General features: G+C 36.5%; 1 long non-coding RNA gene across 1 annotated transcript; it reads left to right on the forward strand.

The window, feature by feature from the left end:
- The first annotated feature begins 625 nt into the window (after positions 1-625).
- LOC126818690 (uncharacterized) lies at positions 626-22,060 on the forward strand. The gene is made up of 5 exons (XR_007679306.1): positions 626-852; positions 14,242-14,341; positions 18,549-18,608; positions 19,259-19,471; positions 20,848-22,060. It is a non-coding gene; the product is annotated as an uncharacterized LOC126818690 (long non-coding RNA).
- Positions 22,061-22,814: the final 754 nt, after the last annotated feature.

Raw genomic sequence — 22,814 nt, forward strand, 5'->3', positions numbered from 1 at the left:
CGCTGCGCTTTAGAACATAAGGTCTCTCATTGAGTCAAGTGGCGTGATTTTGATCCCAATTTTGTACTTGAAAAGGAGTAGGCTCACCTGACCTGCACAGCCTCGTCGATTTTCTCCAGGTCCTCCGGTTTATTACTCCGAGAGCTAAAGACCCATAGTAGCAGGTGCATGATTGAAATAAATTTGCTCTCTCCCACCCCACCTCAAAGTAATATTACAAATTATGATGGCTGTGGGACAGTACAAATAAACAAAGTAGGATATCCTTTCACGTGTTTGATTTATTGCACTTAATATGATATAACAGCGATATGCCTCAGTTAATATAAATAACAATCATATTGCTATGTATACTATACAAATATATACAGATTATAAGTAAACAATAATAGGTAATTGCTTTTCAAACAGGTGATGGATGCTTGTCATAGATCAAACAACACGCAGTGATATAGCGGCCATTGGTGGTCAATCAGGCATCAAGGATAAAACAAAGGTCCCGTTGTTTAACTGTCACGTTTAAATAGGAAGACTGTTTGCCTTCGCGCGAGTCTTTTTCTCGCGTTTGTATGTTTGTTTTACGTCAGCTACACGGTCAACCATAATTCAAAGCTTGGAGAAGATATATATCACCGAAGCGCATGCGTCACGGGCCGCTATACACAAGCAGACGTGTTCAAATGCCGTGTATAATATGTCAGATGTCATTTACCTTGCTAGACATAACTAACTTGTTTCAGTGTTTCCGTGGACACTATTAATGGTCAGATTGTAATTAGACACTGCAAAATGGCCACTCAATGTCTTTTGGATAATATGGAGACCGGGGATCTGCCGGATGATGCTCCTGCAGTAAGTATAGGCTTACACATTTCAAGTTTTCTTTAATAATACGTATATATCATATTACCTCTATGTACAGTACGTCTTTATATTATTTACGATACCGCATGCTATTGCATTGAGCCGAAGATTATGCTTATAATATTATAAAGTGAATATTAAAACGCATACGTATTTAAATAGCGTGACCGGGCGTTGAACTGGCCAGGTTTATTGTGATGATTCTGCTCTAATAAATATATAGGGGCTTATAGAACTTGTGATATTTGACAAAACAAGTTATATAATATATATGTTATATACATCGTAGATAAAGTGGAGCTATCAATTACCTATAATTACACCAGTTGTTGAAACATAAAAATCACTTTAGTCAAAACAAATTCAACAGGCTCCTACCAAATGTGATTTTGATTTCTCATCAATAGCCCAAAACATATATAGCGCCACTGTCTTGGTGTGTCAAAAAGGTAAATGATATAAATGAAATGAACTGGGGTGTAACGCCTTCTTGGACTGCATCGGCTGATCTAATGAAGGTGGGTGTGCTATGGGGGAAATTCTTCCCGGACTACTCTCATTCGAATTCCAAATATCAAAGTTATTTTACGTGCACGCCATTGTGTACACGGGGGCAAGCGTCTTACCCACTGAGCCATCGCCGCACCCGATTCATAATGATTCGTTAGCAAACTGTGTAAAGCCGCTCACCACCCTCTCGCCATCAACTGGTCGCAAACGTGAGGTTGGGGAGGTGTGTGTGGGGGGGGGGGGGGGGCGAAATACGTAGTGGAATGGTTTCAGAAAGTTTAAGAGTATGTAATATTCTACACTTTGAACAACGCCAAAGTAGGGATATTAATTATTTATATTTTGTAATAATTCAATAATTTATTCATAATCTTTATAAATATAAATAATCACGGTGACCTTAAATTTAAGGTGTATTATATGTTTCTGCGCTTGAACGTTTCATAGACATGTCACTATGTAATGGATAAAGCACGAGTCCGAGGTTATGCTGGCAAAAGAACACTGAAAAAACAGTGACCGATAGATCGAGTTTTGTTTATCGAGGGTGTCTTTCTGATCGCCAGTTGTTCCGGGCATAGAAAAACCTGGAAAGATCAAAGAGATTTACCGTTATAGGTTTATTAGTAAATTGAAACACAGTCGATTCGGTTAGACTTTAGCTCAAAGTGTATTTTAGGTAAACCCTGGTTTATGTAGGGCATTATGCAGTTTATAGAAATTTTTTATACAATCTTTTAATATTCTGTTACATTTCAAACATATTCAAACTTTAGAAAATATACACATGTGCAAATTGTGTATTAGTCTATATCTACATATCTCTTATATATATTTCAGTTTAAAGGATATATAGTTGTAAATATATATATATATATATATATATATATATATATATATATATATATATATTTATATATATAGTCATATATAGTAGTAGACGAGTTTATAAACGGCTTAGCAAGGACAGTTTCTAGTCGTTCGATTGATAAAAAAAACGAGGTCTCGGTTACACGTAGACGTGCACGTTAAAGATCCCTTGGCAGTTGGAATTCGATAAAAGAGTTGGCGATAGTGACACTATCCGGGCATAATTTCACACATAACACACTGCATGGCGTAGGCTCGCCTTCATTAGCACACAGCCGGTGCAGAACAACTGGGCGATATAGGCCACATTTCATTTCAGATTTATAAAATTGCACAGTAATAAAATTGCACAGACGAGTTGACACGTGAAGCCGCTAAGCATATACAATTCACAATATTAATTATAACGCTAACGAGGCAGATAATCTATTAATGATATCAAATAACGTGACAGGTTCATTACATCTGCTTATCGGTCGCCATCATAAGGAAAGATGTTGGGGCTCCAATACATTTATTTACCGATAATTGGACATTAGACATCCCTAGGCAAAAGATAGTTCAACTAAGCGGGATATATACCAATTTATTAAATTCCCTAGGCAATAGAAAATTGAAAGACTCGTTTATAATGATACTAGCTGGGAAAAACATGGTCTCCTGGTCAAATGATAGGCATTTATTTTCGGATTCTAGAGTAAAATACAAACAGTTTCATTAGCACACCGGTACATATGACGTACATTCGTTGTATAACGGTATCCTGATATAGTTTGCTATGTATCCATTTGTTTTACCTATATCATTATACAGGTGCTATAAACATCACCCTCAGTTACCCAGTGTACTCATTCCGTTCTGTAGTGGAGTAGAACGAAATGAGTACACTGGGTAACCGAGGATGTATTAACATTAATGGTTTCACAACATTAATGAATATAGATTAGAAATGTTTTATAATCACATATATTGTAAATACATTTTTATCATCTCTATGAAATTAATTTTACGAATTTAAATTCCGATAACGACAGTATAAGTAACATTAAATTAAAGATGGGTTCCCACAAAAGTATTTATCGGGTGGTTATTTCCAATAAAAGTATGACAATTTTGGTATATATGGAAAGTAGAGATATCCAATCTTACTAGAAAAATACTGGATTCCCCGAAAAACACTCATGGAGCGTATACAGGACAAAAATGTAAGGGTTCCCCTAATCAACAGCCCGACGATTAAGAATTTCTGCACGCGTGATGTCAAAGGTCACACGCGAACATTGAGCGCTTGATGTACAAGTTGATAAACGCTATGAAGAGTAAGACGTACAACACTTTCTGAGATAAAAATGACGGAAAAAGACGCGGGTAGTGGATAATCCAAGAATTTAATTAGGATTCGATATTTGTAATAAATAGTAAGCGATTAAAGACAACATCGTCTTATGTATGCAATGAATTCTCCTCTGACTTCCAAGACGTGACGTAAACAAGACCTGGTTTGATCGAATTTTAATAGCAGGGCATTCCTTCGAAATTACAATGTTTGAGAAGGATTTGAAGCATAATTATGACAAATTAATTAGTTTGAATATGTTTTTAGTCCATATATACCATTAAATCACCCAGTTTGTACCCGGGAACCCATCTTTAATAAAGAATGTCGAATGTAAAAACTGGATTTACAAATTCTCAAAAGTTCACTATTTCATCTTTTTTTTAAACGCTTCCCCTTTGTTATTTATAAACCTTTGTATTCATGGTCTTGTTCGTCTTCCAGTCTGTCTTTCCATTTTGTGGAACTGGGTAAGGGGGTTGCATGGCCGAATGGTTTCCACGTGCGCGCTGTATCATAAGGCCTGTCATTGAGTCAACTGGCGTGGTTTCGAATCCCCGGTTGTACCTGACAAGGAGTAGGGTCGCCTGTCCAACCTCGTGGCCTACGCGCAAGCGAATTATTGAAATAAAAAATTAAAACCATATGTTGGCCCCGAAATGACCTAGTTTGTGTCGAGTGGACATTAAACCCCACCTCTCTCTCTCTCTCTCTCTCTCTCTCTCTCTCTCTGTGGTTTCGTGCCATTGGTGCTGGACGGATGACTTGTCTAGCCATCCGAATGGTACAAATATCCGAAGTCACTTGTACACGTCGGTGTGCAAATAAAAGACCCCTTTGGGGTACGAAATACGAGTAGCCGTAGCGCGGCTGTCTGGGCAATTGATTCCTGGTAGCACAATGCATGAATGACGTATGCCCATCTTCGGTAACCTAGTAGGTACAGAAAAGGAATAGTTAAACACCATTCATTTCTGTATTCTTTACCGAGAACCCGATTTGTCATCTTGAAATTTAGCTTACCCAACATGTATATGGATTTCCAATGTGTGTTCACGGACATTTCATCGTCGATGTGTGTTCACGGTCATTTCGTCGTTGATGTGTGTTCACGGAAATTTCATCGTCGACGTGTGGTCATCGACATTTCATCGTCGAATACCTATCAGCTGTACCTTGCCTATAAATAAATATTCTGGTATGGAATGTCGACATTTGCATATTCTGTCGCACGATGGATATTTAAGACTGTCTACAAACTTAGAAAATGCAAATTGACTCTTATATCAATGAGGTGCACTTGTCGTTGTGGTGCACTTGTCATTCATTTGTGTTATCTTAACGCGTTTTTCTTGTTTGAAGAGAGAGAAAACGAGTTGTTTGGGTTTATAAATACGACATACTTATCGTAATGTATTTACTTGCATTTACAAAATATACAGATTCTATCCCAACACGAGTGAGTCACTGCATGTTATACGATGAGAGAGAGAGAATGGGGTTTAACGTCCACTCGACACATTTCGGGACTAACATATGGTTCAATTTTATTTCAATAATTCGGAAGGAAATCGGAGGACCCGGAGAAAAGCCACGAGGTTGAACAGGCGACCCTACTCCTTGTCACGGTGTTACGGTGTGTGTAAAAAAAGAAACATGTTATTGTTTATTTCTCATCATTATCTGACCGAAAAACTTCGTCCTCGAGATTTTCCGGTGTGGTTTCTCCTTGTCAGTGGTGCATGACGGGGATCCTGGCAAGGAACAATTATAGAGTTTTCATGTACACGTTGGCGTGTATGTAATATAACTATTGACAGTTGGAATTCGAGGAAGAGCAAGCGGAAACGCCAGTATCCGGGTAAAATTGCCCCCATACCACACTGCCTGACGTATGCCAGTCTTCATTAGTTCCCCCACTGATAAAGACCCCTACGCGCAAGCTAATTATTGAAATAATATTGAACCATATGTTAGTCCCGAAATGACCTAGTTGTGTCGAGTGTACGATAAACCCCCATTTCCCTCTCTCTCTCTTTCGATTCATTTACGCTGATGGTTCGAAAGTTGCTAACCATCAATCTAGGCTTGTGATAAAGTCAGACATTTTGGATTACAAAGTGCAAAGAAAGTATATGTCTGATTGTTGTACATAATATGTCGGAGTTGTCTGTAAAATGATTTATTAGTAATGTCCAAGTAACCTTAGGCGACAACTAATCCAACTTTTGTCAACCAGATTCTATTTTTATATGACCTATGGCAATGGGCCCGTCTTGTGTCAAGGTGTCATGGTCAAATATCGCTGAAAGGGGTTGTATTTTTATATTTGTTAAGCTTCATTGTACAGGAGACAGAGATGTTATTCTGGTCTGAATAATAAGTAACCGATAGATAGGGCAGTTCTCCAATTTTGTATACTTCTCATTTTAAGGTGTATTATGTAAGAGTTAAATACGCCTGTAACAGGTCTATTTCTGGTTTCAAATCTTATAAATTATTATTTAGATATTTATTAAATGACAATCCTATAATCAACTCGCTAGAGTCTAGTGACTAGAGGGGGTCACGGTGGCGAAGTGGATAAGACACTGGCCCGCTAGCCTGGAAGTCGGGTGTTCGATCCCTGTATTGGCCGAGAAAGTTCATCCAGATTTTCCAGCGTGTTTCCCCCCTTGTCAGTGATGCAGGACAGGGGGCCTGACAAGGACGGCTGCCTAGTAGTTCGGATGGGATGAAAACCCGAGGTCCCGTGTGCAAATTTACGTGCACGTAAAAGATCATTGACAGTTGGAATTCGATATAAGAGTAGGCCGTAGTGCCGCTGTCCCGGCAAAATTTCCCTCATAGCACACTGTATGGCGTTTTCCCGTCCTCATTAGCCCAGTTCGGAGCAGAACAGTAAGACGTTAAACCGCATTTCATTTCTAGCGGCTAGACCATCGGGTGACTGAAATATTCAATGGATTAGACAATGTTTGCCTTATCTTTGTTAAACATTAAAATGGAAAACCTTTCTTCGATTATCCTCGTAGCAATGGTACTTGAGACTATTTGCGTTATTTCATATCAAAACTTCAAACATTCATAACTTCTTTCAGTAATGTTCATTATCGTTAGCAAATACGACCAGCTCTTTATCTAAATCTTACATAATGCATCTTTAATGTTCAATAATTATTTTGAGTACATTTTTGCGTGTATTAAGCCTTGAAACATTAGATAATGGCGATCAATGGCCTTATTGTATGATAACCAATTATTAATTAATTTATAATCAAACCAACTCATATTTATAAAAAGACGCTAAAAATATATTCACAACATCTTGCGATTTCAAATATTTTATAAAAATACGCGTCATTTAGATCTTATTAATTATATGTCCGTTTAACCGTGGAAAAAGAAAATGGGCGTATATAAGAAATTCCAATTCCTTATCTTAACGACAGTTCTCAATAATATGTAACCCATATCTTGCGTACAACGCTCGCTAGGGGAGGGAAATATGAAAAAAAAATGTAGTCGTATTTTAAACAATAGTCCTTAAAGAGAAACCAACTCATATTTATAAAAAGACGCTAAAAATATATTCACAACATCTTGCGATTTCAAATATTTTATAAAAATACGCGTCATTTAGATCTTATTAATTATATGTCCGTTTAACCGTGGAAAAAGAAAATGGGCGTATATAAGAAATTCCAATTCCTTATCTTAACGACAGTTCTCAATAATATGTAACCCATATCTTGCGTACATCGCTCGTATTTTAAACAATAGTCCTTAAAGAGAAACCAACTCATATTTATAAAAAGACGCTAAAAATATATTCACAACATCTTGCGATTTCAAATATTTTATAAAAATACGCGTCATTTAGATCTTATTAATTATATGTCCGTTTAACCGTGGAAAAAGAAAATGGGCGTATATAAGAAATTCCAATTCCTTATCTTAACGACAGTTCTCAATAATATGTAACCCATATCTTGCGTACATCGCTCGCTAGGGGAGGGAAATATGAAAAAAAAATGTAGTCGTATTTTAAACAATAGTCCTTAAAGAGAAAACACACGTACGTTTTAAACTTTGTTTATTTTCTTACTACTGACATTTAGCCTACATGTGTCACAGTCTAAATATTTCAACTAACTAGCTTTGAAACGTGGTGAACGAACATTACATACACTGGCTATAGATGCCAAAAATATTTTTTGAAAAAGAATGTTTGTACCACTTTTATGTTGAAGTCTTTTAAACATGTAGGGAATTCAAATATCAGTTACATTGTAAGATGAGTTAAGATACCTTGGTACGTACAACCATCGCTCCTTCCCCGCGGTTCACATTATTTTGCTAAGTTTGTAAATGAGATTTATATTATCGTATAATAATGCATTATGAATGTATATAAACTGATTTACATTCAGTCGTTTCTGCTTTTACTGTAATTTCTGATCAGTTATGTTCGGCGAAATACGCGAAGAGTCCGAAGTGAATGGCAGTCTTTGTGTCCTGGTTATTCCAGTCTACACCGGTAGTGTTCTCCTGTGGGGCATGGTTAGCCTCGTTCATCGACGTTTCATTACAAATGGCGCTCGAAAGCGTTTTGGCGCGCGATTCACGTGACAATTTTAAAATTTTCATGTTGTCTTAAATATTGGATATCAGAAGCCCATCTTTTCACGGTAAGATAACAATATCAATATTGATTTAAGTGGACCAAGAAGTCGTGTTTGCAATTTATTCACTAATGGAAATGAACCAATTTTTGGGTCATGTCTACACCAAGATTGACGTCTACAAGCTAGCCACCAAAGACGTATAATTATATATAGACGTAACAAATAATTGATTATGACCCTATATATGCAGTTTTCTGGGGCCTGTTTCACGAAATTTTAACTAAGATAAAATCTAAATTTTAGTAATTTCATTGGATAACATTAGACTGACTTTAGATTTAGTTTAAACAATATTTTATTCAATTAACTGAACTGGATTGAACAACAGGCAAAGGCCTATATAAGTTATCTCCAATCAAAATTTAAGTATCTACTAAAATTTGGATTTTATCTTTAGTTAAGGTTTCGAGAAACAGGGCCCTGGTTCATAGGAAATATGCTTTTCGCTACTCTTAAACATACATTATGCAAGAGCTAAATCTGCCTATTGCAGGTCTTTCTTTATGCCTGAAATGTTTTCTAAATTATTAATTAGACATTTATTAACTTATCCAGACCATAATCAACTCTCGATGGCATCGCTAGCTTGCGATGTTTATTGGACTAGGTTCTGATTTGCTGATCAACTTTCATTCATAATTTAATCATGAAATGGATAATCGAGACTATGTTTTTTATCCTACCGACTTTAGTAATGATGATCGAGGCTAGGCCGAAAATTCAATCACTAAAATCTCGGTTCATAGGGGATCAATTTAACTGAAATTTTCAGCAAATTCCCATTACAGTATATAGTTTTTACTATTATAGTGAGAACGACTAGCTCTTTATCTAATCTCCCATAATGTATCTTTAAGTTTTGAGATTGCAACAGATGACCATATTTTAATTGCCCTTTATGACCATACTATGCACTACATACATAAACAAAATACCTCAATGGGTATCTATTATTATCTTTGGTGCCATTAAGAACATCTGGTTTATTTATATTGTCTTATTATAAACAGAATGTACGAACTTACGTGCCTATAAACCCCACAATTGTTTATTATTTTTGGTGTGGTTAATTACTTAAAGAACATTGACTTCGTTTATTGTCTCATGCAATAACAATAAAAACCACCACAGCATTACGTCTGCTCAAATTCACCAGTATCATGCAAGAAATAATAAAATAAAAATATTCTATTTCAAGACTAAACCCGGAAACTGGACTAGATTTATATTTAAAGAAAATAACAAACAGCAACTTGAACTCTTTATAAAAGCTGCTATTTTTGTATTTGTCTTGACCCGGGATGTGGTTATTTTATATAAAAGTACAACAAATTATTATCGTTAACTAGGTTACCTACTCGGGGTGGTATCAGGTGTTCCTAGGAAACTCGTGGCGGTGTTATGAGTATAACGCATTTGCCATGACGCATGCGGCCTTCTTTCAGACGCTTACGTTAAACTGGGTTTTTTTAATCGTTAAACTAGCCTAAGTTTGTCGTATGGACGCAAAGGTGGTGCAAATAAGGGCGGCGAGGGGGGGGGGGGCACATCACTGCCCAATTCTTCTTGTGTGGTTATGTCGACTTCGACAGCGTGATATCACACGCACGTGTCACATTAGTAGACTTGCTGAAAGAGCCAGTCGTGAATGAGGTGCTAGTCTAGCATAAGGTGAAAATGGAAGGGCGAGAAGCAAATTTTATCGCATCCTACTATCTAGGATATGAAGTTTAGTGGTGAGATGTATAATAAAGGATTGGTGGGGGGGGGGCAAGTGGGGATTAAACGTAATCCTTATCACATGTAGTCTGTTCTATAATAACAGCTTAAAATTCTTCAGAAACTTTATGACATTTGGCATATATATATATGGTTGATTTCGCATATTGTAAGTTTTGTCACTTCTTCCATATGCAACATCTGCGGCCCGATTTCGTCAAGTAACGTGTGTCTTGATGCCAGCCGTCAGTTTATCAGCCTTGCGCTATCGCCCTAAAGTCGTCAATATTTCCTTTTCTTCAGTGTTTTTAAACTAGCTTGTATACAGCCGTCTTAACGGCGTCTAAGACACACGTGATGAGTCTGACAGGTAGTGATGCTAATTAAGGTAATCAGATTGTATTATGTATACATCACGTATATTAACTTAAAATATGACCTTCATCACGACTTGTTTTGTTTTTTTTATCTCATACAACAACAATGAGTAATAATTGTGGTTTGTAATAAGAATCGTAGATACCTTTTGACGTACAATGTATGTAAAACTAATGTATAATATTCATATTACGTATAAAGAAAATAGAGTCGTGGATATCGATAACATATCAGATATACTGCACAGGTATAATGATATATACTATGTAATATATGTGAAATGATATATATATATATCCTCATATTACTGTCAAACAAGAATAGAGATCTATATATGTAAAAAAAAATGTATATATCTACTCACATTACGCGTTAAACGGTAATTATCTTTTCCTTGTGGGGGTTGAGGTTACGAGTTTAACACTGTTGTTAATTACAGGGTAATGACCTATTGGCAATAATATGTGGAGCGAGGGTGACATCTGTACGGCAATTACAAGCAAATTAACGAACGGCCATTTTGAAGATGTGGCCTGGGGCGTTGGGCTTCACGGGTCCCTGTAGGAGATGTTTTATTTAAACGTATATTATGCAAGAGCTAAATCTGCCTATTGTAGGACATTTATTAACAAAACAAGACCATAATCAACTCTCGGTGGCATCGGATACACGAGATTTTATTTAGATTAGAACGGTTTGCCATTTAAAAATTTAATTTTAAAATGGGTAAGCGAGGCCAAGTCTCGAATATACCAGTGCGCTGGTTACCACAATGCAAACATCTTGTAAAAACTACAAACAGTGATAACTTGGCTCAGAATGAAGTAATTTGAATAAAATTTTCAATATTTTCATTTTACATTATCTATTTTCGAGCTATTATAGCAAGAATGGTCAGCTCTTTATCTAAATCTTACATAATATATCTTTCAAAGAAAACGGAATACGCCATAGTAGTTGTGGCCTAGGGCCTTGCTTTTCACGTGTCCCTAAAGGGGGAAGTTTTTTTGAAAAGAAAATGGAATACTAGCTATTATTGCACACCTCCAGACTATATATAATAATTATTATAATATATATAGTCTATGCTATATAATAAACTATAACGTAACTAGGTTTGTTTACGGAAGTTAATGCTCTGTTTTATTATCTTCTTTATTTTAAATTAAAACTTCACATGGTGGTGTGTTATTTTCGACTGTTAAAATTAAGATTTAGGAGGAAAAGAAAAGACACGAATTAACATTTGTAAATGTATCCGTGATTACGTGGAGATTGCACAAAGAGAAATATTCTAGGGCAGTATAACTGTATTACGGTGTCATTTCCGCTGCCTGTCGCGCCTAATAGCCCAGACTAAGGCCTGGAAAATCTATGGTTCTTCTATATTTCCAAATATGGCGGTATACGCGGTGGAGCAGTCAAGGGTTAAAGCTTCTATAGTTCTAATTCTTTGGCGCTGCTCTTCGTTTTGTGATCCGCCCTGAGCTGCAGACGGCCAATTTGTAAGCATTGCAATTTAAAATTAACAGAAATAAGGATTAGACAATTAAATCAAAAACATGTTTGGCATCAAATTTGCATTTAAGTTCGTGGTGAGAATTGGGTTTATCGCTCAGATGTCAACCCTAATGGTTCGCGGGAATTCACCTCTTTCTTTCGTTTTAGGTAAAATTAAATCCACGATGGACACAAATAGTGCTTCTCTGAATATTATTTGTTGAGAGGAGAAAAAGATTTGTAAATTAATCCAGTTATATAATAAATAACAATATAGTTATAGACAGATCGAACTATATAGCAATTAATTTCTTAACACAATAATGGATTATAATTAATTAAAGTCTTGATACGTTATTTTAGCGCTATAGAATTACTTGTAAAGTACAGTATTGTGAAAGATGGATCTCTAATAGAATATCAGTCCAAATATGGTTCAGTTCCGTTCAGTGTTCAGAAAGATATGTGGAATTGAAATTCCATCAATCTATGCCGCTCACTATGTAATAAGGCTACCGCCATTTTGTTGTCCGCGAAAATTTATTAATAGGCCCTTTTCTTAAATTCCGATTGAATCCAAACCTAGTCATTATCTATCATCGATAATTTGATTTGCATATTAGACGTGAGAAATCTGATATTTATCGAAAAATGCCAATGGCGCATCGGGACTTTTAAGATAGACAGAAATAAACTTGAACTCCATGAACGTGCAGTAGACTGTAGACCAGTTTAAATCGATTAAGAACAAGAGTGTGCATATGTTGCCGTCTTTTTGTTTCAAAATAAAACGAAGCATGTTATTTTGTACGAGAAAATTTATCGATAATTTTAATGTCCACTTGAAACCTCGTTAAAGATAATAAATGATGACATTTATATATTTGAAGTGCAGTTTACTATCAATAAACTTAATAACCTCAACAAATTAATTAACATGCTAATCTCATGACGTCAATCGTTTCGCCAAGGGTGTATTAACTTAACGAACCCCAACATTCTCTATACAGAAACTAATCATGAGAAATAAAAGAATAGGGTTATTGATTTCTATTTTGCCGTGTAATCAGTTTGTAATAATCAAGAGATTAGTACCATGTGTGTATATGATTATTATGGTGAACAACAATAGTAGACAGATTCATTTCACAAATGAAAGTAGAGCTACCTTTTATAAGGCGCTTTTCATTGTGATTTAAACAATATTTTATTATTTAATAATTAATCACTGATATAGTAGACAGACTCATTTCACAAATCATAATATTATAACCTGCTGTTTATGTATAGAGAATAACAATATTTCGGAAATGGAAAGTAGAGCTACCTATTCTATGATATTATATTATTTATTATGGATACAATAACAAGCATTGGTTGTAATAATTCCAAATCTAGATTAATTTTGAATTCGGCTTCTGCCCTGTCTTTTCATTAGCCAAACTTTAAACATTTGTCAGTGCATGTGACTGGTGCTGATGTTTTTCAAATATCTGTTCTGAAATGTTCTTGGTTGAATCCAGCTACAGTATTATAACGCCAAGATCGAGCCGAATCACTTAAATTCAGACGTTTGAAAACAGAATGTTTATTGGTTGAGAGCCAAAATCAGAACACTCTCGGCCAATGAACCGGTGTAATCTAAAATAAGAATCCTTTTCAATAAAGTATGCCCTGACTTAGAAACAAAATAATATTAAATGGGTTGGGTAATATTAATCTAGTTTTTCCAGTTACCAAAAGCTGAATCATTACCCACCGGAAGTAAGAGTATGTGCTCTAACGCGTGCACTTGGGTATATTCCTTTCGATCCCAGTCCTGTAAGTAGAGTAACCCTGTCTAAACTCATGGGTTTTATCTGGATCTGGATCCTCACGCTCCACCCCACCCCAGCCACACACGATCAAAAACCCAAACTGTGTTAAGTAGACGCTAAACCGTTTTTTCTCTTATCTGGTTAGAATTAGAGAGCAAGACACGGATCATGCTCAAATAGATCCTGGGCTCGATCCCGGTGTGGGCCAAGAAAGTTCTCAGGATTATCCAGTCTAGTTTCGCCTTGTCCGTGGTACAGACGGGTGGCCTGGTAAGGAACAGTCTCTGGTCGATCAGGTGGGACGAAAAAAGGAAGCCCGTGTACAGGTTAAATAACCCTTGATATTTGGAATTCTGTGAACAGTAGGCGGAAACTGGCCAAATTTCCCCCATAACACGCGGCATGGCGTAAGCCCGTCTTCATTATCGCAGTTGGTGCAGAAAAGTAGGGCGTTAAACCCTACATTCCAGTACTTCATGGCATCTAAGCAGATGTGCTAACAAGTATGCTAAATGTTTCTAGAGTAATTTAATTAATATGAATTTAATATATATTACAGGTGTATGGATGTGATGGATGCAGTAGATTAGCCAAATCATCTAAGAGATCTCCATGTGGTCATAGTATATTTATATTCAAGTCGCTCTTATATAATAAAGGTAATATATATGTTTGAGAGGAGGTTAACGAGACACAGTAATTCAGTTGTGATTTATACCATTGTGCATATGTCAGACGACCAGTCTTTCAAGATTCATTATGTATGACGTAATCCACTCAACACTCAACCTGGGCTAATGAAGACGGGCATACGCCATACAGTGTGCTATGAGGGAAATTTTGCCCGGGCAGCGGCACTATCGCCTACTCTTATATCGAATTCCAACTGCCAAGGGATCTTTTACGTGCATTCCAATGTATACACGGGGCCTCGGTTTTTCGTCTCATCCGAAGGACTAGACAGCTGTCCTTGTCAGGCCCTCCGTCCTGCATCACTGACAAGGGGGAACCACGCCGGAAAATCTGGATGAACTTTCTCGTCCAATGCAGGGATCGAACACCCGACCTCCAGGCTAGCGAGCCAGCGTCTTACCCACTTAGACTATTAGACAGGCGCGGATAGAGCGAGATAGTGCATGGTTGCCCCCCCCCCCTCTTACTATCTATTAGTAATTTTATTTTCGTACGCCCACATTTTAATGTGATTTTCAGTGATAGTTTCCGTCGTTATGCCCTTTTAACTATGAAGTCTCCGTTAATACACAAGAAACTGCCATAATCAATGTATATATTGTTTTAATTGATATGGTTTGTCTCATTGAAACGCATGATCCCATTGAATTTCATCGTCTTTCAATAGTCACCTCATAAAGTATACCCATTTGAAGCAGGTTACAATTATTAGTCTGTCTTTCTTAAATTTAGTTTGATTGTCTATTTATTGCATAAAAGAGACCCATTGATTTCCAAAGGTTTTCGATAATAACTCCCCGAGTTGTTCCTCTTTGTTACAAAATCTTGTTAGCATCTAACTCATGGCCCTATAGTTATTGTATAGGGGTCCTTATGCTTTAGAATGTATTATGTAATGAAATACCCACTATACACTTTAAACGTGGTTATAAGCTGTCTCGCTGCGCGACAAATTAGATTCAGTTGGCCCTCAGATACCCGTGGCCCAATGGATTATGATGTATTTGGGAGAAAATGCCTTCCCTCGTATTATAGAGGGAGAGAGAGAAATGGGGTCTAACGTCCACTCGACACAAACTAAATCATTTCGGGATTAACGCATGGTTCAATTTTATTTCAATAATTCGCTTGCGCGCAGGGGTCTTTAGCCATGGGAGGAAACCGGAGGACATGGAGAAAACTCAGGAGATTGGACAGGCGACCCTACTCCTTGTCACGTACAACCGGGGAATCGAAACCACGCCAGTTGACTCAATGACAACAGACCTTATGATACAGCGCGCACATGCTAACCCTTCGGCCATCCAACCCCCGCCTCGTATTATAGCTATCTACTGTAGTAGGTTGTGGTGACATACAACATAACAGGAAAAACTCACCTGTTCAATTATTACCACAATTGTTATTTATGGTAACGGTCGCCATTGAATAGGCCTAAACACTTAATAGATAGCACACATCAACGAAAAATGTCACATTATCGTAGGTGTGAAGCCAAACATACTGCTCAACTCGACCGATTCTCAGCGATCGATGTGTCATACTGCTCGGCGTGCTCGCAATGTTTGATAAATTTACACCCATTAAAGGTGAATTATGTAAGATTTAGATAAAGACCTGACAGTTCTCGTTATAATAGTTTAAAGGCTCAATACCACTCTTGTTGTAACTGAATAATATGTCCCAATCTTTATTCTGGTCAACAAATTGTACTATTTTAGAATATTTCAATTAATTGATGATACAAATTTCATCTTAACACACCTTATTTAAAAATTTTGAAAAATTCAACATAATGGTTTGAAACGTCTAACGTAAACCTTTTCAAATGAAACTTCGATTTAAAAATATTTTCGAACCCTCTGGACAAGTAAAATAGGATGTAATGGATAATTTACACAACAGGTAGGACACTTAAACATCTAGTACTTAGATAGAGCTATTATTTATTTTCTGGAACTTTCAAGCCAGCAAGAGTGTTATTGTCCCTTTAAATAGATAACGAAAAAGGGGTATATATTACTTCATTATGAATGTCTGGAGAAAAGCGCATTGCTACGATAATGAACAAAGTCTTGATTATCCATTTTTATACGCCCACATTCTCATAACCCAAAGATCTCGGTTCCTTTCTATCTTCGCGCATATCGGACCGTAACTTCCTGAATTATGGCCCCTGATTGTACGAAAAATCGCGTTTTTAGCTTGTGAACCCTATAGAGGTCATGATTTTTATCCGATTTAAAAAACCGTATTATTATATCATAATTACACCCTAAGGACAGCTGAGTTCGAATTTCGTGAAAATCGGCCCAAAACTGACAGACAAAATGGCCGCCGTTCGTTCTCAAATAGCGTAAAAATATGGTATATCAAGGTTGTGGATCCTATGGAGGTCACAATTTTTATCCGATTTTGTTGAAACTTGAAATGCGCATATCGAATTGTAATTCCCCCCTCTCTCTCTCTCCCTCTCTCTTTCTCTCTCTCCCTCTCTCTTTCTCTCTCTATCTCTCTCTCTCTCTCTTTAATGCATAACTTTTTTTGTCTGACCAATACGCCGGTAGTCTAGCTATTAGCCACTCCAACAACTCTGTCTTGTTTGTATGCTGCCTACAATGGAGTGTTTATGTACAATACAATCGTATCTTATCATCGGGTAGTGTTCCTTACTTTCTATTTAAAAACAAAACCCAAGGTAACACACTGAAACTTTTTCTATATAAAAATAATCTCGTTTTAAATTGTTTACACCAATTGATTTGTTAAAAGTGTTTGTTAAACATACATCTGCCAATTGCGGGTCTTTCTTTATCGCTAGCTTGCGATATTTACTGGTTTAGAACCCGGTCTTCTGATTCTGATTAAATCCAAAAATGGATAGTCGAGACTGTTTTTTTATCGTCCGACTTTAGTAATGATAATCGAGGCTAGGCTCAAAATTCGATCGCTAAATACTCGGTTCAGGGTGGACCAATTTGACTGAAATTTTCAGCAAATTCTCTTTACATTATCTAGTTTTTAACTATTACAGTGAGAACTACCAGATCTTTATCTAATCTCCCATAATGTATCTTTAACCAGAGGGTGCCGTTCAGGCTAGCAATAGTGATGATACATTTCGGCTATGTCGATCTGATGAAAGTGAAAGGCCAAGATGTGAAGAAGTAGTCTTTAGGGGTTAAGTAGCTCTTCCAGGGCGCTTCCCTTTAATTTCTTCATAACGTGACCTAGTCTGTAACGATTGTAAACTTTGCTAAGAGGTGATTAAAAGGAACAAAATCTGCAATATTCTACCATTCGCTGGAAATGAAAATAAAAAAAACAGGAATGTATAGCGGGCATTTGCACCCGTCTGAGATGTAGGCAGTTCGATCCAGGCAAAAGATAATACTATTACGAAGCTCTTCTCAAACTCTTGGGGCCGACTCGATTTGTTTCCTTCCTCTACCGGAAGATCTCCATCACGCACTTGTTTTGGATTCCTCCGCTCTCAGAAGATATTTGGGCCTAGGGGAGACAGAATAACTGTATATTACATTTGTTTCAATCTGATTAAAACACAGATCCTATTTCGTTTTGTTTTTATAGTTCAAAATTTCGTTTTACTTGTCTTTACTACACTTGGATCTGGAAGAGTTGTTATTTAACTCGTGTTCTGAATGGTGTCAGGGATAAGCCAGAGAAACGGTCTGTTACGGCGAGCTTTAGGCTTGTTTTGCAAGGAACTGTGGGTAATCCACTAGTAACATCAATGCTGATTGGTTAATCAAATGTCTGACGTCATAGGGTCATAAGTCGGTCTTTTGACCCCTGATGTGACCTATCGCTATAACTTGTCAGATCTTCGTGTAGTGTAGGCCATCGAAAGTATAAAAAAAACGAAACGTAATATAGATCTGTATTTTAATCAGATTGACATTTGTTTCTGATGTTTACTCGATTCACAGAGTCTCCCGGAAGAGCTTATACTGCTTCTGGATTGGCAAATCGAGTCGGTCTCAGCTGACAACTGGATGTTGGCAGTTCTTCGAAAGCGTATCACGGGCATTCGGACAGTTGCTTGAAGCTAGACTAAAGTGTTCACGGCGCCTTCCATAAAGAATTAACCAGATGTATTCGCTATTATATATCCTTTATTTTTATGTGTAATTTCACTTTATTTTTTTCTAGTCACCAGAGAAGTGTGTAGAGCATGTGGGATAGCTTTAGGAATTGGTACATTTATAATAGGTATGTATACAAGAAAAACAACATTGCTGTTTGTTATAGGTCAATTATGATGGATTGTCCCCCTTTATTAATATGTCAATGATACCATTACAGATTTCCAACTGGATAAAAGTTGTACATGCTTCTCAAGTAAATATCAACGAATAAAACCACAAGAGAGGTGGGGACTAAAAACTGCGCATTTTGTTTTAGTTGCCGTCTGCGTGTACTCCGTGATCTAGCAATTGCAAGGCTAGAACCCCAAATCGATGCTGGCGTCCGCCCACATGGTCAAAACACAACCTTCTATCGAATAATCTAGTACAATTGTGAGGCACCTGCGAATACACCGACTGATTAGAAATCTACTTTTTTCCGATAGAGTTGTGCCGCTTTATAAGACAAGGAAAATTCGATGATAGGTCGAAAAATTTTGTTCCACCCGTGAAAAGTAGGCAGAAACACCGCTGTCGTACCCCGCCAATCACCACCGTCTCGGGTATTGCTTTTGTGACCATAAAACATATAATATATAGAAAACAATAGTATGTTCTGTTGATCTTAAAATGTTGGGTTCAATGGAATTCCTATCCGGCCTAGTACCTACCACAGATATAAACTCTCGGTCATTCAAATGACAGTACCCAAAAATTACTTTTTATTTTTTTCAGGTTTGCGATATAGAAACAGTTGTCATTTTGAACCAGCTATACCAATATTTTTAATGGTATTTGGAAGTGTACTCGCATTACAAACTGTATTTAGAACTATTTTATTATGTCGACCAAAGATAAAGATTGTAGAAGGAGAAGCTGAAGGATTAGATCCGTTAGCAATGTTGATAAAAATACAGACACTATTCTTAGTACTGTGGATTTTAGCAGGTATATTACTTTTTATCTTTTCTAGGGAATTTTATTTTCTAAAAAAAAAAACCCAAAAAACAGAATAATGAAATAGTAAGGATGCTACTACAAAATTATTTGTTGACCTTTGGGTCTAGTGTAATCTTAAAGCCGCTGGTCGTCATCAGCATTTTTCAGGCAATATCTAATCCATGCTGAAATGTAGTCTAATTGATTACAAAGCATTTAAATCAGAAAACAACCAAAATTACTTTTTATCTTTTCTAGGGAATTTTATTTTCTAAAAAAAAAACCCAAAAAAACAGAATAATGAAATAGTAAGGATGCTACTACAAAATTATTTGTTGACCTTTGGGTCTAGTGTAATCTTAAAGCCGCTGGTCGTCATCAGCATTTTTCAGGCAATATCTAATCCATGCTGAAATGTAGTCTAATTGATTACAAAGCATTTAAATCAGAAAACAACCAAAATATCAACACAATGTCAAAACTTTGTAAATACTGCACGGAATTAAACCATTATTGAACTGGTATTTCTTTTTGAGACGAGATTCAACTTTCACAATATTCTAATTTTTAAATAATTCAAAATTTCAAAAATGTCGATTAGCGGCTTTAACGCACCTCTTTAATTTAGTTTAAAATAAAAAATCTTGAATTTAGTTAATATTATTTAGATTATGGGTGGGGTAGGCTCTACATACATTTATATTTTCGTTTCGAAAGATTTAAGAGGAAATCGGTTTGTTTACTAAAGTTAATTTCGTGGAAAGTGAAACGCAGAATCAACATTAGATCTTTTCAAAACAATGTGTATGGGGTTTTATGACCAAACGAGCTTTGCCAAAAATGAAAAAAAAATATTGTGTACATTGGGTTTACCTTAAAAAGCAGATCATTTATGGGATATAATCCAACTATTGTTTTAAAAAAAATAAAATATTTATGTATTTTTCATCTGTCATAAAAAAGTAATTATTAACATTGTTATGTATCAAGTATAAAAAATATACTTATTATTATTATTATTACAGCATATTTATAGTGCGCCCTTTCATATAACATGTTCAGGGGCACTTTACAGAGTGACAATGTAATCACAAATAAACAACAAGATTATGGACACGTTAACAGTCAGTTAAAAACCTGATTAAATAAATGTGTTTTAAGTTGTTTTCCAAAGAATATAGAGATGTACAACATCTTAAACTAAATGGTAGATTATTCCATAAAACAGGTGCTTGAAAACTAAAAGAGCGCTGACCGTTAAAGACTAGTTGAACAATTTGGGGCATTAAAAGTAGTTTATCTGATGTATGTACTTGCTTTGATAAAACCAAACATTTTATTTTGTATTGATAATTCTGTAATTTCACACAATTGTTTTGTTTCAGGCTCAGTATGGATTTATAGTGCCAAGGGTATAGTGCAGTTTTGGCAACTCAATATTGCTAATTATTGTAACGTTACCGTGTTTTGGACGTCGTTTGGTGTAGTTACGTCAGCGTACTGTAGTGTGTTCTTAGTGATAGTGTATTTTGTGTTGACCTACACAGTATTAAAACTAAACACAGATCAAAAATTGCGAACAGCCAGCGTTTCGTCCACAGATAGTGATGAAAGTAATAGTTCTGACCTCACGCCTGTGGAGTTTATAGCACCCAAGAAGATCTGATACTTGACCCCATCAAATTAAAATTTGTGATCGAGGATAGATAAGCACTATGGGTTATGTGATGAATGGGCAGATTATTTGTGACTTGGAGATCAAGTTATGATCTTGATCTTTACTGAATCAAGTTTATCTGCCCGACATATCCAATCTGGGATGGGGGCTTTCCACAACATCATCAAGTTATATACGTGATCTATACTCAACCAAATTTATTTGTCCGAAATCTTTAACAAATAATCTGAAACCATCCAATTGGTGATGATCACCACAAGATCACCGTGCTATGGTTGAGATACATACTCAGTTCAGTGTTAAATTGTATAGTGTGGATTTACTGAATCGTGATTTACATGTAGATACACAATGCTTTAAATCAGTTGTAACTGCAGTATTGATAGATGTTGGGTTAAAACAGGGATCCCTGCTCTACCCTTACTCTTTCTAGTAAATCATTAACATTACCGTGATCAAATGTTGTATTGGTTAAATATATATATTGTTTATTCTTTGAGTGCATCTAGTCATAAATAATAAACTCAAATAATATATTCATAATGTATGTGATATATGTTAGCATCGAAGTCAGCAGACTGTTAGCAGAGGGGAAAATTTCTTCATGAAGGTGGTATAACTTACCATTCCAACAACCCAAACGTTTTCTGGAATGGCACATTACCCTGTGGGACGTACGCAGGGTGCTCGCCACCATTTCGGCGATCTACTTGCAATGGCATACCACTTTGTGCGGTTTAAGACGGAGGGTTGTTGACACCAAACGCATGTGGTGGTTATCAATAGTATAGTGTAACAATAGTCTCCACGGAGTACAGTAACACAGATAAAATGAAATTGGGTATATTGTTGACTCAAATATTAATATTGTTGTTTGTATTGATATACACGTACTCGTTAAATAAAGGATATAAAACCTCTTTATTAAATCAAATTATTCTCGTATAAATAAAATTGTTGTTTATTTCCGTACAACAAAAAATAAATTTAAAAAATGAAATGAAATGAAATGGGGTTTAACGCTCTACTCCAAACTGGGCTAATGAAGACGGGCATACGCCATACAGTGTGCTATGAGGGAAATTTTGTCCGGACAACGGCACTACGGCCTACTCTTATATCGAATTCCAACTGTCAAGGGATCTTTTACGTGCATACCAATGTGTACACGGGACCTCGGTTTTTCGTCCCATCCGAACGACTAGACAGGGATCGATCACCCGACCTCCAGGCTAGCGAGCCAACGTCTTACCCACTTAACTTAGCCAAAAAACATCCAAGATTCTATGGAATTTGTTAAATATTATTTAGGTACCCAGCGCCCATACTGATTTCATCATCTTCCTGCGCTCAACACCCCCAAGCCATCCTTGTTTTTGTTAAATTAATTTATCCAGAGCTACCTCACAATCAGACGGCGGGGATACTTTTATATTCCCATAGTCAACTTTTCATTTGTGTGCATTAACAAACCCTATTATCGACCAGTGGTGTTTACATTTCTCTGTTTGCTGTTATGCTAGGGCATACGTATTCATGCGTACTTTATAAACTGAGAGACAGGCTACTGGCGGAGCAAAGGGTATTCGTTAATTGCACAGATCTGCATAAGGGCATCGTTGATAGGTGTAGAACGTCTTTGTCTATGGTCAGTTGGAATTTGATATAAGAGTA

Source organism: Patella vulgata, chromosome 4 (assembly GCF_932274485.2).
Source record: "Patella vulgata chromosome 4, xgPatVulg1.2, whole genome shotgun sequence".
Taxonomy (NCBI): Eukaryota; Metazoa; Mollusca; class Gastropoda; family Patellidae; genus Patella; species Patella vulgata.